Here is a 22,845-nt window from a genome sequence, read left to right on the forward strand (position 1 = left end):
TTATACTGAGCCTGGCTATGATACCCTATGATTAATGTGGAAAATTTGATGCATGACTGGCTCTTCCAAAAAGTTAAATGTGATTCTAACCTAAAATCAAACAGAACTAGGAATGCTTTATCCTGTTATAGTTATGTTAAATCATTCTGTGACCTTAGACTTAGGTCTGGAGGAACAGGCTTGATGTTGTTATAAACATATCCCTCCTTCTTCCTTTCATTGCAAATCTCTCTAACCATGGAAGATAAAACAGTAATTTCTTTCAATAATGAATTTTATTGCAATGTTTCAGTTCCTCTGAATTGCTATAAGGGGATGTAAGTATATAATGCTATATTTGGTAATCTGCTTTGATATTCTTCTTATACTTCTATTGTTTATAAGGTTAGCTCCATATGATCTAAACTGGTTTTTAACACATAAACTAATTACAAGTAGGCCAATATGATTATATTTTGTCCAGTTTTACTACATTATATTGTCTTATCACTAGCAGACTTTAGCAACATTACTTAGAGAATATCCAAAAATGGTGTTGAAAAAGCCAAGGAAATATCTCTGCACACCTGCCGTGGTAAAAGGATTCATTTTTCAGCAAGCATTCCATGGCCCCTGGCCTTTCCTGGAGGTATGCCATCTACTGGATGAACTCTTCCCAGAGGCTCGAACCACACTTGCTCAAACATGAAACCATGCCACTTGCCTGGTCATAAAGGTATATCCTTGAGGATCCAAGCAGAAAAAAATCATCACACAATCTAAAGGCATCTGGATCAGCAACTCTTGACTTCAGGTTCCTTTTGCCACTGGGTGTCAAATAATTTCACATTTTTCATAATCACAAATCATCATATAAATCACTTTTTCACTATAAACAGATTTGTGTACTCTACTTTGGCAGTGAAGCAGGAATCTTACTTTCTCAATAAATGAATGTCTTTTAGAACTTCACAACATTTAGCAATTTCTGCCATAGGACTCATAAGTGCCAACCTGTGATCCCCAGAACTTTCCTACCCAATATACATCCACATTCCAGTTCCATTATTAGGTAACTTCACATGTACCATGGTTACCAGAAGCAACGAATCTTACTGTCTATAACTCCATCATGGCCCTGGAAATTTGTCCAGCCACAAAAGGGAAATAGGTCGCATCTTGATTGAGATTGTGGGCCCTCCTTAGGGTAGTACCCTGGAGAATGGCCAGTGAAGATGTACAAAAATACTTGATGGACTCACAGGGGATACTTGTTAGAAACATTAAGGTACAGATCATGGAAACTGCCAAAGGACTTGACACTGTGTCCAAAGATCCAAATCTCTGGCCATGATTATAGACCACCACTTAGCCCTAGATTTTTTGCTTGCAGGCCAAGAGGGAGTGTCCACCTTCCTTAACTCTTGTTGCATGTAGATAGACCCATCTCATAAGTCCATGAACTTGCCAACCCAGATGAAAAACAGGTTAGTAACCTTATAAACCCAGATTCACTCTATCTCCTCAGGCTTACTGAATGACCTGTTCTCCTAGGATCTCTCCAAAAACTGGGTAACAAGTCCAGAGTACTTCTGGGACTCTGATTCTATTTATCTTATGCCTGGTATGAATTAAAATAGTGTGGTGCCTTAGGACTTTTTGGGTCACTGGACAGATCATTAAGTATGGATAAGTTAGGGTAAGACTCTCTGCTTCTTTCCTCATGTACTAATGCATGCATAAGACCTCCTTACCAAAGGGGGGCTATCCCCAATAGACCTTGCCAGTATCAAGGGGCATCAAAAAGATGAAGAGATAGATTGTAATAAGATTAGGATGGGTGGTCTTAAGGCCACCGTGATCATTTCTCCCTAAAGGAGTCTGTAGTTTTTAGAATTTATGCAATGAAATCATTAATCATTGTTATAAAATTAGGCCCAATGACTATTATAGTATTAAGTTTGAAGCCACCTATGCACAATCGAATGTAATGGACTTCTCTACTAGCAGCAATGCAATGATCCAGAGGAACTTATGAGAAAGAATGCTATCCACATCCAGAGAAAGAACTGTGGGAGTAGAAACACAGAAGAAAGACATTTCCTTGATCACATGGTTCAATGGGGATATGATTGGGGTTGTAGACTCTAAACGATCACCTTAGTGCATATATTAATAATATGGAAATAGGTCTTGATTAATGACACATGTAAAACCCAGTGGAATTGCACTTGGTTATGGGAGGGAGGGTTGGAGGAGGGGAAGGAAAGAACATGAATCATGTAACCATGGAAAATTTTTCTTAATTAATCAATTAAAAAATAAAATAAATGCCACCATGATGGTTTCCCCTTAAAAGAAGTTATAAGCTTATAGAGCTTGGGTAATAATATTTTAGTTATTTAGAACTGCTATGCCCCAAATAGGATTTTGTCTATTGTCTGCTTTTTTTCACCCTGGTAACAAACCTCCAAAATATAATTTTGCCCAGATATGCAAATCAGTCAACTAGGAGGAGGGGGGCACCCAAAATCAGAGTATAAGAGCCACTCTCTTGGAAAGGCATTTTCTTGGAAAGGCATACCCTCTCCTCCAGCAGAAGAATACCTTCCTGCTGGAGCATGCCCTTTTTGCTGAATGGATCTGTTCTCTTGTGCTCCCCAACACAGCCTTATCTGATTTATATTTTACATGAGTTTGTTGTATGTCAGTTTCTTTTTTCTCTCTCCTCTTCCTCATCTTCCCCATTGCTTGCAATAAAGCTTTGCATTGAATTTATTCCCATTGTTTTACATCTTATTCCCAGCATCTAAGCTCATAAAGGGATTGTTTTCCCCGATATCTCTGGGTAGCCCATGGGTATTTCCTTAGATGTAACCTAGGTACCTAAACAAGGACTTAACCTATTGGTAGCTGTACCTACACTGGGAGAGTAAGACACTGTAAAACCAGTTATAAAAATAGGGAAAGCCTATATCCTCCCAGGAATAATTTCCTTATGCTAGAGGACTATCATAAAACATCAGTTCTAAGTCCAGTGGCTGGAACGTAGTAGCCACATAATTTAATAAATGTTTATTGATTATTCATTCTTCACTACAACACTTGTTTTCTAAGACAGATGAAAATTTCTTTATTTCTCAGCCATTTGTTAAAGCAAGAAGAAAAATATTTTCTACTTTAACTTCATAAAACATAGATGTTTGCATTCTCAATTTCAGTACAACCTCCAAAATAACTCAGAAGCTCCCAGGAGAGCAGAATTAGGTGGAATATGCCTTGCTTTGGTTATTTCTATGGGAGAATTCTAAATTTGCAAACTGGATCTAATTCAAGAAGGCTTCATATCCTTAGTACCCTGGCTGGCTCACTCTACTCCAACATTTAATAATTAAATTCAATAATCCACTTCTAGAATGTTTGTAACTAAATCACAGATTCTTAGAGTGGGAAGGGATCTCAGAGACTATCTAGTTCTGAGTTGGTGAAGACATGGCACAAGTGAAGAGCCAGCACTTGGGGAGATGTTTTGTTCCCCTTCTTCCCAGCACCCAGAACATTTTTGCATTTTTGCATTTTTCCACCCCTCTGTCCAGCCACTCAAAGCAAGTACTTTCTTCCTTAGCTCTCTCCCATAATGAGGGGGCTCACAGATAGGTTGAATCTGCCCTCTAGGCAGTCTAACTTGTTAAAGGTTAGACAATGCTGAACCAACCCAGAAGTTATAAAGAAGTCTCAATTGGGAGTTTCCAAGTATAAAGCTTTGTTCTCTAGGATTCTCCTACATTATTTCTCTCCCATGATACACAACTGATTTTTTTTTCAGTTTTGATCAAGACATAAAGCTACCTTCTTTCCATAGACTTTCTCTTAGGATAAGGGAGGAATATTTGAATGAATTGTTATTAAGCCACATTTGTTGAGCCCTCTCATTTGCTCTTTGAAGCCAGCAATTTTTGCCATTGAAATAAATTCCTTGACTTTGTTAAAAGTTAAAATTCTCCAGGTAGTCTGCCTTGCATACTCACCAAGTAATTATCTGTTGAATTTCTAAGAGACTGAAATTACAGGTATTTTAAGTAATCACTACTATTGTCTTTCTAAGTATTTTATGGTGTAGGAAGGAGTAGAAATGAATAGAATCAGAAAAGCAGCACTAGAGAAAATGACCGCCTAAGAGCCTCTTCAAAGGCATGATGATAATAACTGGCTCATACATGTTAATGATTTGCTTACATATAGCTTAAAGTGCAGCTCTGGGGCCAACCCAAAGTCCAATCAAATCAGAATAATGTGTGAACTCTAACTTTTGTGGCAGGTTCAAAATATTCTCGCTTATCAAATTGCTTTCCCAGGGATAATTTCATACATCTTCTATGTAGCTAATCTATAGTCAATTCATTTTATAATATTGTTGAAATAAATAGCATTACCATAAAAGATAGTATATTTATTTAAAACTACAATATCAAAGCAGGAAGCGATCTCTGAGTTCACCTATAAACCCCACCATTTACAGAGTAAGAAAAGTGGTTTGCTCAAGGTCACACAATTAGGATGAACCAGATCTATGATTTAAATCCTACTCTGATGACTTCCAGGACACTGTACTCTCCATTTTCCCTTGCTGTCCCTTTGAGCCAGCTGATCTTTTTTTCTCCCTGCTACTTCAGTGGCAAATGCTAAAGTGATTTATAACATCCCATCAAGAATAACTAGCATGAATTTCATCACATCTAAACATTTGAGTCTATATGGTAAAATAATCTGCACTTAGAGTTTTACAAGCCCACTGCAGCTATAAGATCAGTGTTGGGGCAAATCTATCTACTTAAATTATATATGTAAAATTGGATTCTCTCCTATGCCATTCTGCCAGGTTGCACTTTCTTTGGGCTTTCCCTATGTTAGGTTATTATAATTATGATTATAATTTGGGCTTTCCCCGTGCCAGTTCATTATAACTAATCACTCTATTAGACAGGAATTGCTCTACCAGAAGTCTATCGTTGTATGCTCTGACCTTGAATAAAATTCTACAGTTTATTTCTGTAGCTGAAGTCTTAAGAGTGCTCTACCAGTGCTTTGAAATTTTCTTTTGTCCATCAGTCTTCCACATAGAATCACATTTTGTGAAGTGGCCATGACTAAGATTCAATTATATTTAAAGAAGACATGTTACTAGGGCAGCTGGGTAGCTCAGTACATTGAGAGTCAGGTATATATTCAGGAGATCCTGGATTCAAATCTGACCTGAGATACTTGATACCTGTATGGCTTGGGCCAAATCATTTAACCCCAAGTGCCTCTTATCACTCTTCTTTGAAACCAATATGCAGTGTTGATTCTAGGATGGAAGGCAAGGGTTCTATTTTTTTTAAAAAGGAGAAGACATGTTACACATACTAATCAAATCATAGAAGAAGTAGGTCTTCTCTGACAGATATAATTTTGACATCATGAGATAGTAAAAATAGATGATCTGTAGTCAAAGTCTGGGGCAGCCAAGTGGCACAGTGGATAGGATGCCAGACCTGGAGTCAGGAAGACTCATATTCCTGAGTTCAAATCTGGCCTCTAATACTTACTAGCCATATAACTTTGGGCAAGTCACTTAACTCTGTTTGCCTCAGTTTCCTCATCTGTAAAATTAGCTGGAGAAGGAAATGGTAAATCACTTTAGTATTTCTGCTAAGAAAACTCCAAATGGGGTCATGAAGATTTGGACATAACTGAAAAATGCCTGAGCAACAAGTCTAAATCTGGTTCTCTCTGTCTGTCTCTCTCTGTCTCTCTGTCTCTCTCTCTCTCTCTCTCTCTCACACACACACACACACACACACACACACATTCCTTATATCATTTAAAAAACAAACATTTATCAAGTACTTGTTATGTGCCTGATGCTGTGCTATGCATAATCATTAGATCATAAATCCAGGTCTGAAAGGGACCTCAGATACTATACAATCCAATGTCTTTGTTTTACAGTTGAGATAACTAAGGTCAAAGGAAGTTAAGAAACCTTACCCAAGGTCACCTAGATAGTAAAAGTCTGAATAAGGATTTGAACCCAGGTCCTATGGTTCAAAAAATAGCTTTTTCTACTGTTGTAGGCTGCCACCCAATAATGGGAGGAGAAGGAAGTATTGTTAAAAGAAGAATTTATCATTGTTATTATTTACCAAGAATTCATAGGTAAAGCATCTTAAAAGAAAATATTTGTATGTAAAATAGATAGAATTGTTTTGGAAAGTCCATTCTGTTTGATTGCTATCTAGGTTTACTTTTTTTGAGGAGGTGAAAGGGAGACTTTATCATTCAACTTTTAAATCAGAAGTTGACAATAATAATTCTGGAGTGGTAGGTGGAAGCTTAAATGTAAAGGGAGATTGACTTTAAATGCCAGGCTTATGAGTTTGTATTTTATACTATGTAGAACTAAGAAGGAACCAATGAAGTTTCTTGAATAGGGTTGAGGCATGGTTAGACCTCTGCTACAGGAAAAATATAATGGCAAGCTGCAGGGAAGCTGATAGTCTTATATAGAGAGAAGGAGATATTCTAATCTGGGAAACCAATTAGGAGATAGTTATTGCAATAGTCTAGGCAAAAAGTGACAAAGGCCTAAATGGTTTCAAATGTAAAAACAATTTTGGAGGGTTTTGGAGTTGGAGGGTATTTCAGAGATAATATAATTAAATTCCCTCATTTTGCAGCTGAAGAAAATGATGAGAAATTTGTAGTGACTTAGCCAAGGTCATCAGATTTCATGAATTCCACTATGACACACAACCTCCAATTCTTGGTGCTCCTAGAATATTATTAACTCTATAAAATATCACTCTCTTCTCCATTTTACTATATAAACAGAGGAAGTCTAGCACTGTAGATAGGATTTTGAACTTGGAGTCAGGAAAACGTACATTAAATTCCCATCTCAAACTCTTACTAATTGTTAGAGCCCAGGCGAGTCATGTGTTATCTCCATTTCTCAGCTTCTTCATTTGTAAAATGATGGGGCTCTAAAGTCCTTAGTAGCTTTGAAATCTATGATTCTCCGAAAGTAGCAGGACTTGAATTCAGGAAGACTTTGGTTCAATTCCTGCTGTTGTTATCTTCTGGCTGTGTCACACTGGGCAAGTTACTTAACCTTTCAATGTTCTAGGTAGTTCTCTAAATTTCATGTCATACCACTAAAATCACAGATCAAGTCCCTAGAATATGTTTGAAGAATCTATGAATCAGAACAATTCACTACATATGTTGCAGACAATAGGGAAAGTGACTACACTTTGGTTTATATAGCACATTATTTTGATGTACAAGATCAACTAAAAGTTAGAACAAATGTCAAAAGCTGAATACATATTAGAAGTGACATTTCCTGTGGAATCACAGACCTGGTGTTCATTTCAGCTACCTGTCTTAGATGTTTGAGGCACTTGTCTGTCTAATGTCTAAGAACAGCTGGACTTGGTCTCTTAGGGCAGAGGAAGGACGAGTTACTCCTATTTTTATCCCCATGTCCCCTAATTCTTCATATCGTTTTTACCACCATATGGTGAACATGGACACCACAGAGGTTGTGAGGGCAGAGATCATACAGATATTAGGATATCTACAGATATTAGGATATCCTGCTCCTGCAAGAAGGGTGATGGAGACCGAGTTGAGGTTATACAGTAGAATAGCCAGGAAGGAAGGAAGGAGAGGAGAATAAATTGTATGTACATTGGCATTGGTACAAAATTGGTTGGGATCTTCAGGTTTTCAACTTACATACTAATGACATTCAAATGCAATTGTGGTACTCATTATAGGACTATGTACTACCTTCATGGGGGTACCCAATTTTTGATTAGCTCCTGGGTATAATATCCAACTAAATAAAATAATCCTAATCACGGAAATAGGGAAAGCCCAGCAAAAAAACAAGGCAGGGCCATCAATTGGCAATATCTCTAAACATCCTGAAAGTTGGAAAGAGGTAACTTCCTATAAGAGACAGAAGTAATGTTTAATAATCAATTCCAAGCATCCTTACATGACTCATTAGAAAATACTTGGAGTTGAGAAGCAGGACATGGCATTAGAGGTAAAATGCTGGACCAACAAGCAGGATAACCCAGCTCTGATGCTCTCTATGTGACCACAAGCAATCACTGCATCTTTCACTAAGCTTCAGGCTCCTTCTTTGTAGTTCAGGAATGAGAATATATACTGTGTTGAGATTATAGGATTGCTAAGAGGTTTTATAAGTGATATAACATATTAAAACAATTTGTAATTTTTAAAGCATGGTATGAATAGAAAAGAAAAATAAAAAGATGCCAAGTCCTGCTTTCTGTGACATGAATTTTCTGTTATAGGATCATGGAATCACAGTCCTAGAACTATTGAGGGGCCTCAGGGACCACAACATCCAATGCCTTCTTTCTGGAGAGGAGAAAAACAAAATCCAGGGAAGTGAAGTGAATTTTCCTAGGATGACACAGAGTATTAGAGGTAGGCTATGGCTGTACTTTCTCCATAATACTATATTGCCTTGTGATTGATCAGTTGCTTCAGTCATGTTCAACTCTGTGATGCCATTTGGGATTTTCTTGGCACAAAGATACTGGAATGTTTGCTTTTTCCTCCTCCAACTCATTTCAGAGAGGAGGAAACTGAGGCAAACAGATATAAGTGACTTTCTCATACTTTCTAGGATTATATCATATAAAGCATGCCAATGCTTGCATGCAGACATTCTATACGTGTGTTTGCTGACTAAATTCACAATTAGCAGAGATTCAGAGGCGGAAAGAGATTGGTAGGGAAGGTAGGGAGGTGTCCCAGCAGTGGATAGCCAGAGGCTACCATTTACTAGCAAGAGTCATGGTTTGGCTCCCCACTTGCCTCAGTAACCCTAAGTAACATCTTTGGCCAAGTATTTTGGATTCAATCTGTGTTCCACATAGCAACTGTAGATTTAAATTTTCCTAATTACCCTCCTATGCAATAAATTCCTATTGCTCCCAGGATTTCTTTTTTTTAAATTTAAAGTATTTTAGAAGGCTCAGTAGTCTGAGAGCTAGGCCTAGAGAGGGGAAGCCCTGGCCCCAGACACTTCCTAGCTGTGTGGCCCTGGGCATGTCACTCAGCCCTAATTGCCTAGCCCTTCCCACTCTTCTACCTTGGAATCAATATACAGTATTGATTCTAAGATGGAAGGCAAGGGTTTAAAAAAATTCTTTTATAACTTGCCATGTTTAGTCTTCTTATGCTTTATTTCCTTCCATGTAATCAATGATCCAATGACATCTGCCTTCTTATTATTTCACTCACACATAATATTCTATATCTCCCATTTTCTTTTTATTAGCTATTCCCCATGCCAAATGCTCTCTCTCCTAAGCTTCACCTATTGCTTTCCCTGGTTTCTTGAACATCCAGTTCAAATCTCATATTGTAAAGGTGGTTCTCCCCTTCCTCCCCAATATGTCCCTCTTCTCTGCTAACCCCTTTCCTCTAATATTACTGTCCATCTATTCCTTTTAAATTTTGCAACTTCACTATTGTCTTCATGTTGCCTCTCCAATAGAATGGGAGTTCCTTGAGGACAAGAACTATATTTTTGTTTTTATTTTTATCTCCATTACTAGGAACAGTTCCTGGTATGTTAATAAGTATTTAATACATAACTGGCTGACTGATTCACTCTCCAAATCAGATCAAGCTACCAGACTAGACATTTCCCAAGTTTACTTGTAACTGCCAAGATCATACACCTTCCCTCCTAGGATTATTTTGCTTCGATTTTGTCTCCTATATTACTTATAATTTTCTCCATCTGGTACAAATACTAGTTTTCTAAGTTCCTACCATCATGGTGTCACCAAAGGTCTTTGGTTAGACTCCTGGCCATGCTGACATTTCTTCCTGATTCCTCCCTTTCCTTCAATGCTATGAAGAGAGACTTTGTTCAACATCCAAGTGGTTTTTTCCTGGCTGATTCCATCAAGCAAGGCATATAACATGACAGGTAACTAGAATTGGACCCAATTTTATAATAAATCTATTAAAAATGCACACATGATGGGATCCAGGTCTGAAATACCAAAAGAAATCTGAAATTCTCCCCATTTCTTCCCTCCTTGGCCAACCAATCAATCTTTCCAGAGAATTATAGAAGCTGTTTTGAAAAGGTATTTATGTTGGGATTTTTCCACAGTTGAAATGTCAGGAGCCATAAGATTTCATGAGCTTCATGAAATACCATAGAGCTTAGCTCTCTTCCAACTGTCAGTTAACTAGACACAGAAAGCTCCAGAGGGAAGATTAAGAGGACACACATCTCATGTGTGCAACCCTAAAAGTCATCATAGGTGAATATAGTCAATAACCATCACTTAACTTAAGGTCTATTGCTATACTTTTATGTGGCAATTAAATTTATATGTCTGAATGGTTTATTAGTTACTGCAGTATGTTATGATCTAATGAAATTTAACATTCAGCAAGTATGAATTCCAGTGTTTTTATGGTGTCTATTTCATCTCCTAAAATAAGTATTTTTCATGTGGAAAAACATGAAAGTACAACCTGACCTCAAAATTGAATGGTGTCATCAAAATGTGGATGGTATCCAGCTGTCCACACCCTCTATATTACTCTAGGTTACTCTCTATTACTTTGATCTCTGACTTCTTCAGGATAAAACCTTAAAGGTCATATAGGTAAGCTGCAGGGGTTGGTGTGGTAGACTAGAAAGAATAGACTTATGAGAAAAACCTATGAAGTCCCCACCAACTGAGCATATTGGGAAAAGAAGAAAATGTGACCAGAAGAACTCTAAAAAAACCCCAAAACAATACCTGGGATAAGAATCAGGGCTAGAATGCTCTAGGACCTTCATCAGACCCTCTCAGCCCAATATTTGTCATCTTCTCCTCTTGGTCCTTTCCCTACCTGTAATTAGTGAATATTGCTGAGAAAGTCTTTCTGTCTATGGCGTAGATCTGCAAATATTTCAGGGTAAGAAAGTTGTCTGAGGAGCAATGAGAGGTCAAATGATTCACCCAGGTTCACACAACCAGTAGCAGAGAAGGGACTTGAGCCCAGGTCTACCTGATTTCAAGATCATAACTCTATCCATTATACCACACTGTCAGTCAATAAACATTAATTCCTTTATTTATTTAAAACTCTTATTTTCTTCATATCAATTATTTTTTTAAAATCTTTACCTTCTCTCTTAGAATCAGTTCTAAGTATTGGTTCTAAGGAAGAAGAGCAGTAAGGACTAGGCAATGGGGGTTAAGTGTCTTGCCTAGTCACACAGCTAGAAAGTGTCTGAGAGCCAGGACTTACCTTCTCTATGTCCGAGAGCAGATTTGAACTCAGGTCCTCCTGCCTCCGTGTCTGGCTTTCTATCCACTGAGACACTTAACTGTCCCCCCCACCCCGCAGGATCAATTCTAAGACAGAAGAGCCAACACTAGACCTGGTGATCTATCTACTGTGCTAGCTAGCTGTCTCACAATAAACATTTATCATGCATCAATCATGTATCAGGTTCTGTACTAAGTGCTGGGATACAAAGAGAGTCAAAAGACAATCCCTTCCCTTGAGGAGCTCACTGTCTAATGGGGGACACATGTAAACAACTATCGATGAACACGCTATATACAGGATAAATAGGAAATAATCAACAGAAGGAAAATACTCAATTAAGCAAGATTGAGAAAAAATTCCTTTGGGAGATGGAATTTTAGCTGTGACTTAAAGGAATCGAGGAAGAAGAATATTCCAGGCATGAGGAACAGCCAGAGAAAATGGCCAGAGAAGGAAGTTGGGAGAGTCTTGTTCAAGGAACAATAAGGAAGCCAGTGTCACTAGATTAAAGTGTCTTTTGCATGGCACACAGTTGACATTTTGCAAATTCTTGTTATATTGAATTGAACTATCTTGGGCCCCCACAGATCCAAGGAAAATCATTCTCTTACATTTCCATAGGATTAGAAGTCATAGCCTCTCCTAGGGTTTTCCAAGAATTTATTAATATCTGGGAATGTGACATTTACCTAAACTGTTAAGTTGGTGATAAATGTCTGAAATGGTGACCAAAACCCAAATAAGACTGGAAAATAAGGTAAATAAAGCCATCACTTGGTCTACTGAGGGACCAGAGCAACTAGAGCTATGAGAAAGTAAATCCTGGTCTTCATAAATCAAGAGAATGCAAATGTAATAAATTAGTGATTTGGACAGGTACTTGGCTAACATCTAAATGCTGAGTAGGAGCTTTTCTTCAGTCCTTGGGAGTCCATCTGCAAATTACATTAGCATTTATAAGGTCATTTGAGCTACCATTTAGCTAACATTCATTCTGTGAAATGTGATCTGTGCCAACTCAAAGTCCCCAACCCAGTCTGGCTTTCCATATGTTGTGGTCATCAGGACTCACATTCACTATATACATAACACGCCGGCATTTATGAGCTGGAGGTTGTTTGGATTCCGAATGATTAATATTGTCTGGCCTTGGGAAGAAAAAGGGGAACCTCCAGATAAAAAATATATGATTCCTACCATGGTTCCAGATTTTTGATTTCCATTTGGTTAAAAGAAAGACAGATAAAAAGTCACTATCTCTAACCTTCTCTTAAGTATTATTTTAAGCTCGATCATAATACAAAGAAAACAGACACAATGAAATCAAATAAATGGGACCAGTTTTAATCTGCAGGGCCACTGGAAATAGAAAAATGTTTGCTTAAGATGAAGACTGACAAGGCTCTCTAGTTTATAAAATTTGGTTTAAAATATGATTTAGGAAATTAATGCCCCTTTTATATAGATGACAAGACATTATGGCATTAAGCAAGAGGATGAAATGAATCAAAAAGATTTCTGGATCTACCTCAGCCCCCAATAATTCTCTGGAAAAGGCTTATTAGACCAGCATATTCTAAATTCTGAGTGGTCCCACTGTGTGCCTTTTAACAACAAAGGTTCTTCTAAATATTTCTAAGGTAGGCATTCTTAAACTCCATATGTGTGTATGTGTACTTAATGGACTCCTGCAGAAGTCTGGTGAACCCCATGCATAAATTAAAAATACATGAACTTATAAAGGTAGCCAATTATGTCAAAAGAGCAACAAATAAAATATATTTGAAGGGGCAGCTAGGTGGGCCAGTGGATTGAGAAATAGGCCCAGAAATGGGAGGTCCTGGTTTCAAATCTGGTCTCAGACACTTCCTAGTTGTGTGACCCTGGGCAAGTCACTTAACACCCATTGCCTAGCCCTTACCACTCTTCTGCCTTGGAACCGATACACAGTGTTGATTTTGACAGAAGATAAGGGTTTAAAAGATAAAATAAAATAAAATATATTTTGAAAAAGTCCACAGACTACAGGTTAAGAAGTCTAGCCCTAAACATTAAATCCTGAATTTATTTGTGTCTAAGGATATTTGTAGTCTATGAGCCCAGAGCCAAATTTGAATTTCTGGGGGAAAAAGGTTATGGTGACCATATACCTGGGTGAGAGCTGACTTCCTGTCCTCTCAGTGCATGTATTATAGTTTTGACATGTTTACATTGTTACCAACCAACAGATCCTATTTTTCAGGGATATCACTTTAATTATTTTGCTCTTAGGTTTTGAGATTTGCTTAATGTAATTTTTTATCAAGAATGACAAATATCAACAAAATATGATGGTGATTTTTAAATGAGTAGGGAAAAAATATCAGGGACACTGTTTGACTCTGTTGAGAGGAATCAAAACAAAACAAAACAAAAAAATAACAATTATTTAAAAATTGGATTCATTGGCCTGGAACTGGAAGACAGTTCTCTGAGGCTTTAGCATTCTGTTTGTGGAGATGTTTTGCTAAATGCCAGTATGAAGACAGAAAAATCTATGTCCTTGAAAACAAAATAATAAGAAGAATAAATGACTCATTTCATAATTTCAAATGAAAATCTCCAGAAAGGAAGGGCCGGAGGAATTCTTTTAAAGGGGTTCTTCCTTAAAACATCATGGATGAAGGCTTCATATTTAATTGATTCTCAAATTGCTACCAGCAAGAAATAATTTTGATAATAAAGAAATAAAAGTTGAAAAATCAGTTGATGTCTGGTCCTGTTTCATTTCTTATATTCCTATTATCAGCTAGAAAAGCAGAACAAGTGAGGAAGTATGCTGACTCTTTTCCTTTCCTGTGGCTTTTACTAGGCATGTTGTGCATAATATCTATCTTTCCCTATAATTTATACATATGCATATATATCGGTATTTTAGTTCACTGAAAAGGAAATACATGAGAGTATAATTTGAACTAGATGGCTTTTCAAACATTTTCCAAATAAATAATTTTATGATTTTTTAATTTTTAGATTAAAACTTACCTTCATTAAATTACTTAATAAATTAACTACATCATATAACAATACATATAATGATTTATAACAGAGATAATTTATTAAACAATTTAATGAGCAAAACAGTTTATATGTATTTAAGCACATACACATATATGTTTTCAATGACTCTTTGTGAGCCAAACCCTTCTATGATATCTTCCATGATATCTCAGTCTCTCCAAGTTCATGCTCATTGTTTCCAAGATACTATCTATCCATCTCATCTCTTTTCTTTTTGCACTCAATCTTTCCCAACATTAGGATCTTCTCCAATAAGTCCTATCTTCTTGTTATGTGACCAAAGAATATGTATGTTTTTGTATGTATATATATGTGTGTTTAATATATGTACATATTAGATGCTATATACTATTAAATATATAGTATAGAATTACTAAGATTTTGTAAGTATATACACACTAAATAATTTATATATATATATATACACACATACTTTCTCTCTCCCTATATATATATACGTATATATATATATATATCTACTAAAATTTTATAAGTATACATATACTATATACACATACATATACACAATTTTAGTGAAGCCTGTTGTTTCTTACTCCAGAGTCTCATTGTGCCTAGGTTGATGATCCTGGATTTTTGAAGGCTATACCAGAGAAAAGTTTCAGCAGGTTTCCTAATTACCAAAAAGGGCTTCAAGTTCAGCACCTGGGTAATGAACTGTTTTGGCCATGGCAACCCATAATACAAAGTAAATCTTAAAATGACCCTCAATCTCACAATACCTCTTTGTTTTTGAAGCTGTTATTGCCGGTGACGGCAACATAGGTTGAGGTTATTGGGAAGTGCCCATCATTTTTAGACAGTGTATAAATATTCGTTGCTGGTACTCTAATGGGAAATACTTGTCCAGTGATTAATGAACAGATGAATCATTGGAAGAACTGAATTTTTTCAATTATGATATGCTTGTAATAAATGAAATCAGAAGCTAAAAGGGAAAATCTAGCTAAATGGAAGGTTCTCCTTAGAGAGACACAAAAGGGAATTGGTGGAGTTGGTTTCGTCATAAGCCCAAAGGTAATAAGAAATATTTCCCTAGGAATTTGTTCATTTTGTCATGATCAAACAAAGGGAAAAGACCATCATGAAGATATTGGCAGTTTATATGTTGCAGAAGATGAAAAAGCAGAGAAATTCTATAATGAATTTGACAAGATCTTCTAAAAAATTCTATTGTTTAATTGTAAATTCTTCTTCTATCCATAAATATGATAGGTAATATGTTCCATGTTCTAGAATATTTATAGCAGCTTTCTATGTGGTGGCAAAGGACTGGAAAATGAAGGGATGTGCCCATTTTTTGAGGAATGACTAAACAAATTGTTTGCAATGGAATACTACTGAATACTAAGCAGATTAATTTTTAAAAAGCATAGATCTAAATGAAATTATAAAGAACAAAATTAGTAGAACCAAGAGAACATTCCATATAGCAACAGAAATATTATTTGAAAAACAACTGTGGATGTCCACCTCCAGAAAAAGAACTGATAAATTAAAATATACAAAATATAGTTTTACATATATATCACATATGTATGTGTATATATATTTTTATATATACACATACATGCCTATATAGTCAAATGATGGTTACTCTAGTTCAGGGAGGTGAAGCAAGAAACCCAATGTAACAAACAAATAAATAAATTTAAACTGAAAAAATATTTATTGGATATTTTGGATATATTTTGGTGGGCCCATAAACTTGAAAGGAAAAATTACCTCTTTATTTTCATTAACCTCTGATTGAGACTTAGCCTTTCCTTAAATTGTGATGTAAAAAGATCCTCAATTGGTCTATGAAAGGATATATGTTTATCAAATGGCCAAAAGAATCCATCACACAAAACAGGATTCAGAATTCCCTGCTTTAAAATAAATCAATATATATATTTAATTCTTGGTGCTTTCAATGCATTGATTAGAGAAGATATTAAAAAATGTCAAGTTTAACAAGTGAAACACTGCAAAAGCTAAAAGAGTACTCAAAAGAAAAGTGTCATCCCTAGACATTATGAATACTTTCTTCAAGATGGTCAAAGAGATATAGGAATTGTGTACTTTATCAGATGTGGGTTATGTATATGCTGATTTTGCTGAAATATTTCTTTTTGTTTCAGGAAGGGATTCATTATGGAGTTGTTTAGAGAGAGAAGATTGTATTAGTTGCTTTTTTTTTTAAGCAACAAAAGTCCTTTTTTTAAAAGAAGAGTCAAAAGATACTGTACTTGGTGAGCCCTGAAGTATATCACAAAAAATAATGACTATTAACTTATGGGAACTGATTGGCCAGTGACAGAAGAAATTTCAGAATCAACTGTCTATGTTACATTGAGACTATGTGCTATTAGAACAAAAGGTCACAACAACATCAATTTGGGGGAAAAAAAGAATAAAGATAAGAAGACAATATGCAAAATAACAAAAGCTTTGCCTGACCTATTCACACAAACTACCACTGTCAAAAAAGTAGGGAATGGAAAAAGCCAAAATTAGCTATAGTAATTTAGGAGATTAGGGTTTGGTTTCAGACCTGATACTAACTTGCTTAGGCAAATCACGTAACCTCTCTGGACCCTGCTTTCTAATCTCTAAAAAGAAAGAATTGCTTGATATAATCCGAACAGCTTTAACACCATTTTGGGGAACAGATCTGTCTGCATGGACCAAGTAAAATGGAAAGAATCACATTCTCAATGCCTATTTTGCAGAAGAAGAGAGGGAAGGAGACAGAGAAAGGAAAAGAGAACAATGGGGAGAGATAGCTGAATAACTGAAGTCTTATATCACTACTTCATCCCCCTTTCATGCCTGGTTTGAGATATTTTCCTAAACTTCTTTTGTGGAATTCTGTGAACTCCCTTAAAGGACTATTTATACACTGAGGTCCAAGTGCAGAAGCAAGACAGAGTTAGGGGGAACTGTCACATTGTTCTCAAAACAATGAGTTCCTATTTCTTACACTTGGGAACTGATAGTCTCTCAAGAATGAGACCAGTAAAATCCAGATCATGGTGTCTAATGATTATGTACACTGAAACCACCTCATTTACTCTGCCTCTGTCCTAGTAATGTATTCTTTGGGATAGTGGTGACTGTTGCTGCAAAATTCAACATTTCATAACCATAATAATCTTTACCCTCTGAGGGTTTTTTCACAGTGTCTGTCAAAAGGACCCTAAAAACCCTCTGCAAATAATAATGCAAGAATTCTCCCTGTACCCACACCAAGAGATTGTCCTCTGTGTTGCTTACAAATGGCACTATTGCTGAAAAGTTCATCAAGAAAAAACTGTCAAAATAACCAAGAGAGTCTTTTAGCAATTACACCCTATATCATATCTAGTGGGGCAGAATAAAGATCACCACCAATTTCATCCAAGAAAATTAACTAGTATTCTATATAGTCAGATAGCTAGTCTGTTAAAATCTTGGTCTAGATGGCAGTGCCCTTAGAAGGATTAAAATTGTATTTTGAAGCATGTTTATTTGCTCAGATGGCCTAGCCATAATCCTCTGAAATCTCAGGTTTAATTCATCTTAATTTCAGTGGTGAATGCTTAAAGTGGCCATTTAACATTGAAGCTCTGTCTTGGGAAATCAATCCAAATCACACACAAAAAGAGTTGTCTTTGGGTTTCAATTGCCTATTCAATTTACTAAGGTTATGTTCTGATATAGTATATTTTAATGTCCTCATTTTATGACAAAGGAAATGTTTAGTTGGGTGGGTCCCCCACTAGTAATTCCAAAAGAATTATGTGTTCTTTTGAAATCAAAGGCAACAACCTCCATGTTGAATTTATAAGGGTATTATTTTACTTCTTTTTTTTCCTGGAAAACCCCTTTTTGGATGTTTCCCTAAAAAAAGATTTATTTTCCTTATTTCCTTCCTTCCTTCCTCCTTCCCTCCTCTCTCTGTCCTTTCTTTCATTCCACCTGCTAGGGTTGTTGTGAGGATCAAATGAGATAAAATTTGCAAATCATTTCTAAATGCTAGCTAATCTGTACCATTTTTTCCACCAATATGCCATTACTTACCCTTGAAAGTAGTATGTCTATTGATAAAATAAACCTACTGTTCATTGAGACTGTGTGACAACCTTCTAACCAGGCAAAGTAACTCAAGTACTTGTTGAGCCTTTCCCATGCTAGACAAGCAGTGGATAAAGCGCCAGCTGAGAGTCAGGAAGACTCATCTTCCTGAGTTGAAATCCAACCTCAGACACTTAATAGCTGTGTGACCCTGTGTAAATCACTTTATCCTGTTTGTCTCCGTTTCCTCATTTGTAAAATGAGCTGGAGAAGGAAATGGCAAACCACTGTAGCATCTTTTCCAAGAAAATCCCAAAGAGTCACAAAGAGTGACACAACTGAAAACAATTGAACAAGGACTGACAAAATCTTGTTAAATCACTTTCCTGGGAAGATGTCCAGAGATAGCAAATTAGTACTGCTACTCCCTTTAGGATTTCTCTAGAAAAGGGTAGGGGGTAAAGTGGCAGAGACAATATCCTACCAAAATCTTGTCTCTGACACTTAATAGCTGTGTGACATGGGCATGTCACTTAACCGTATTTGCCTCAGTTTCTCAACTACAAAGTGATTAGAGAAGGAAATAGTAAACTACTCCAGTTCATTGCCAAGAAAATTCCAAATGGTGTCACAAAGAGCTGAACAAGATTGAATACTAGACACAATTAGCTTTATTATTTCAATCCAACATATTAGTTCAGCATGTACTTACTTATTAAATGCCTATTATCCTAAGATCATAAATCTTAAACTGAATGTGACCCTATAGAGCCAACACTCTTACTTTACAGAAGAAGAAATTGAGATCCAGAAGAGGTAAAATTTATTTTCCAAGTTTTCAGAGGCGTATTTGAACTTGGGTTTTGTGACTCCAAGTTCAGCATTTTTTCCATTGTGCCCTGTTTCCCTTACTTTGTACAAAATACTATACTAGCCATTGGGGGAATACACAGAACGAAACAAAATACAGTCTGTTCTCAAGGAGTTTATCATCTAGTTAAGATGGTAGGATACATTTCTCAAACACAATAATAATAATAATGCTAATTACAATATTGTAGTGCATAAAAAAGACCAAATAGATTGACATGAATGGGTTAAAAAGAGAGAAAGAGGTCCAGCTAGTGCAATGTAGACTTTATACCTCCTTCCAGCCCTAATTTCCCTCTCAAGGATACTTTCATCCTTGTAGCCCTCTTTCATAGATCGAATTATAATAAATTTAATAGCTCAACATTTAACCTTTAATAGCTTAAAGCCAAATTAAGACTTTGTGGTATAGCCTCTATAAGCCACTTTCTTTTTCTTTTCTTTTTTTTCCTTTTCTTTCTTTTTTTTGGTATATTGAAATGCTTATCTTCATTAGATTGGTGATTATAGTTCCAATAAAAAGAAAATTTTAATTAAAAAAGAAAGACTGTATGTATAGCATATGTATATGTAACCTCAGTAATGTTTTTTAATGTTATGCTACATACAATTATACAAGCTCCATCATGCTGTTGACAGAAGAATAAAAAATGGTAAAGAGTGCAAAAAATTGGCTCTGATTATCACTAATTTTTAGAAATGAAACAAACAGTAGAAAAAGGAAGAGGGGGTAGTCTTTACATTGTGTTCCTTAAGGTTTACAAAGGGTTTTGAACACATAATTTTACTGATTAAGAAATATTAGAATAAGGTTCAAAAGGGTCAGATGTGATGTGATCACAGAGCAAGAATTCCCCAGACTCTCTTGGACTATTCAAGACTAGGTCTTGCCCTGACTCTGAGTCCAAAGCATTTTCTAGTATTCAAATTCATCTTTTTTGTATATAAAAAAGGTAAAACAATGAAGAGTCCTAAAGAGACAAGTAACTGCCTTATCTGCCATACTTCCTTTATAACCAGAAAGACATGGTAGTCCAGAAAATACCCATATAGGGTATAAATTCATTTTTAAAGTGTTGTAGAGGAAGGTGGCTAATGATTACAAACAATATCACCTCATAAAATAATGATTATTATCAGTGAGATCAGGGCAGGGAAAGGAAATGAGCCTACAGAAGCTTTGTCATAAAAGCCAATGAAGATAGCAATACCCTAGATAGTTATCAACTAAGTCTGAAGTAAGATAATACAAAGATCCAAAATGGAACACATTTGTCAACATTTCTATAGACAGCTATTTTTTATGATCAATGGCAATGAATAACCATATCTGAATTCTGATAACTCAGTATCTGATAGGAACTTTAAAAAAAGTGAAATTGCATTTAAGATGAAGATGCTGGGAAGGCCAAATATATACAGATGAACTCTATACTGAAAGGAATTTAATTTCAAAGAGATTTAAGAAAAATTCAATATATCTTTTAAAAGAGCAACATTTCAAATCAATAGAAAATGGCATGGATACTATCATCAACCATATATATACACACAAGAATAAAAAACAAAACATTAACATAAGCTTATTTTTTCATTTCTGTAAAAGCTTTAAGAAATATCTGAATCCTTGGAGGGTATTGCTGATGAAAATACGTGAAGAGACCAGGAAAATTTTTGAAGACAATATTTCTACAGCAGAATACATCAATACAGTCATACAAATGACTGAAGGATGGGAAAACACAAATCCTCAATGGATTTACTGTTGATTACAATCAACAAATACTACCACATACACTGAGAATAGCATTTGACTAATTGGAGTGAAACAAAATTTTTAAAACTCCAGCAGTTGCTTCCTATGCATATTTTAAGCTCCCTGACAAATGCAATTGCAGTGGTTACTATTTACTGATTCTCTGATTATCAATATTAACTGAGGAAAAAGACTGGGTGATAAATGCTGTCAGTTTACTGGTTCCTAGGATGATTTCTTACACAGAACCTAAACTGAGGGCCGCATTGCTTTTACATTAGAGGCACTTGATCTCTAGACTTTAAGTGAAAAGCTGAATTCAAATTCTTCCTCAGACATTTATAACTCTGTGATCCTGGACAAGTCACTTAATTTCTGTCAACTTGGATTCCCTTGTATGAAAAATGTAAGAGTTCTTACATCATAAGGTTGTTGTGAGGTTCAAATGAGATAACACATAAAGTATTTTGCAAACTTTAAAGCACTATATGAAGGTGAATTATCATCATTGTTATCAAAACCATCTTCTGTCACTCAAAAGAGACAGCACTAGTTATAAACACAGCACATAAACAAGAGGATAAGGAATATACATTGGTTAGAATCCAGCATGTGGGTGTATAGGAAACCCATTCGGTCAGTATATTTTTGAATAAGGCATTACTACAGGTGGGAAAAAATTGAATAGAAAGGATTACATTGCATTTGGGAAGTTATGCAGCAGTGTGAATAATCATAGGCTACTCCATGACTTAAAAGCTATGAATATTCCCCTCAAAAATACTACATAGAGTGCTGAAAGTCAAGGAATTCCATGATTTCTGAAGAATTAGAGAAAAGAGAAGTGGTTCAAGGACAATGGAGAAACGTAGGGTGAATGTAAGCAGTAAGTGTAGTATTTTACCAAGATGACATACAAAAAGTAGTGGGGAAATTCAAACTAAAAACATGCATGTTCAGAGGAGGTATTTGAGAGTGAGGACCAGCATGAGTGTTGTTCTGGTGCTCAAAGGAATAATAAACTGGAGGAATTCCATGTGAACTGGAAAGACCTCCAGGAATTGATGCAGAGTGAAAGGGGCAGAGCCAGAAGAACACTGTACACAGAGACTGATATACTATGATAAAATATAATGTAATGGACTTCTGTACTAGCAGCAATGCAATGACCCAGGACAATTCTGAGGGACTTATGGAAAAGAAAGCTACCCACATTCAGAAAAAGAACTACAGGAGTGGAAACAGAAGAAAAACAACTGCTTGAACACATGGGTTGATGAGGACATGAATGGGGATGTAGACTCAAAACTACCACACGAATGCAACTATCAACAATTTAGAAATAGGTCTTGATCAATGACACATGTTAAAACCAGTGGAAATACACATCAGCCATGGGGGGAGGGGGAAGTCGGGGGGTGAAGGGGAAAGTAAGAGCATGAATTATGTAACCATGTAAACTTTTCAAAAAAATAAATATTAATAAATGTTAAAAAAAAGACCTATGGGAACAGCAAGGTGGTTCAGTGGATTGAGAGTCAGTTCTATACAGGAGGTCCTGAGTTTAAATTTGGACTCAGACATTTCCTAGCTGTGTGACCATGGGCAAGTCACTTAATTCTAAGAGCCTAGCCCTTTCTATTATACCTTGAAACCAATACACAGTATTGATTGTAAGATGGAAAGTAAGGATTTAAAAAAAGATCTAGAGGGAGACCTCTAGTATGTTGGGCAAATTTTCCATT

This window comes from Gracilinanus agilis, chromosome 1 (genome assembly GCF_016433145.1).
Source record: "Gracilinanus agilis isolate LMUSP501 chromosome 1, AgileGrace, whole genome shotgun sequence".
NCBI classification, from domain to species: Eukaryota; Metazoa; Chordata; class Mammalia; order Didelphimorphia; family Didelphidae; genus Gracilinanus; species Gracilinanus agilis.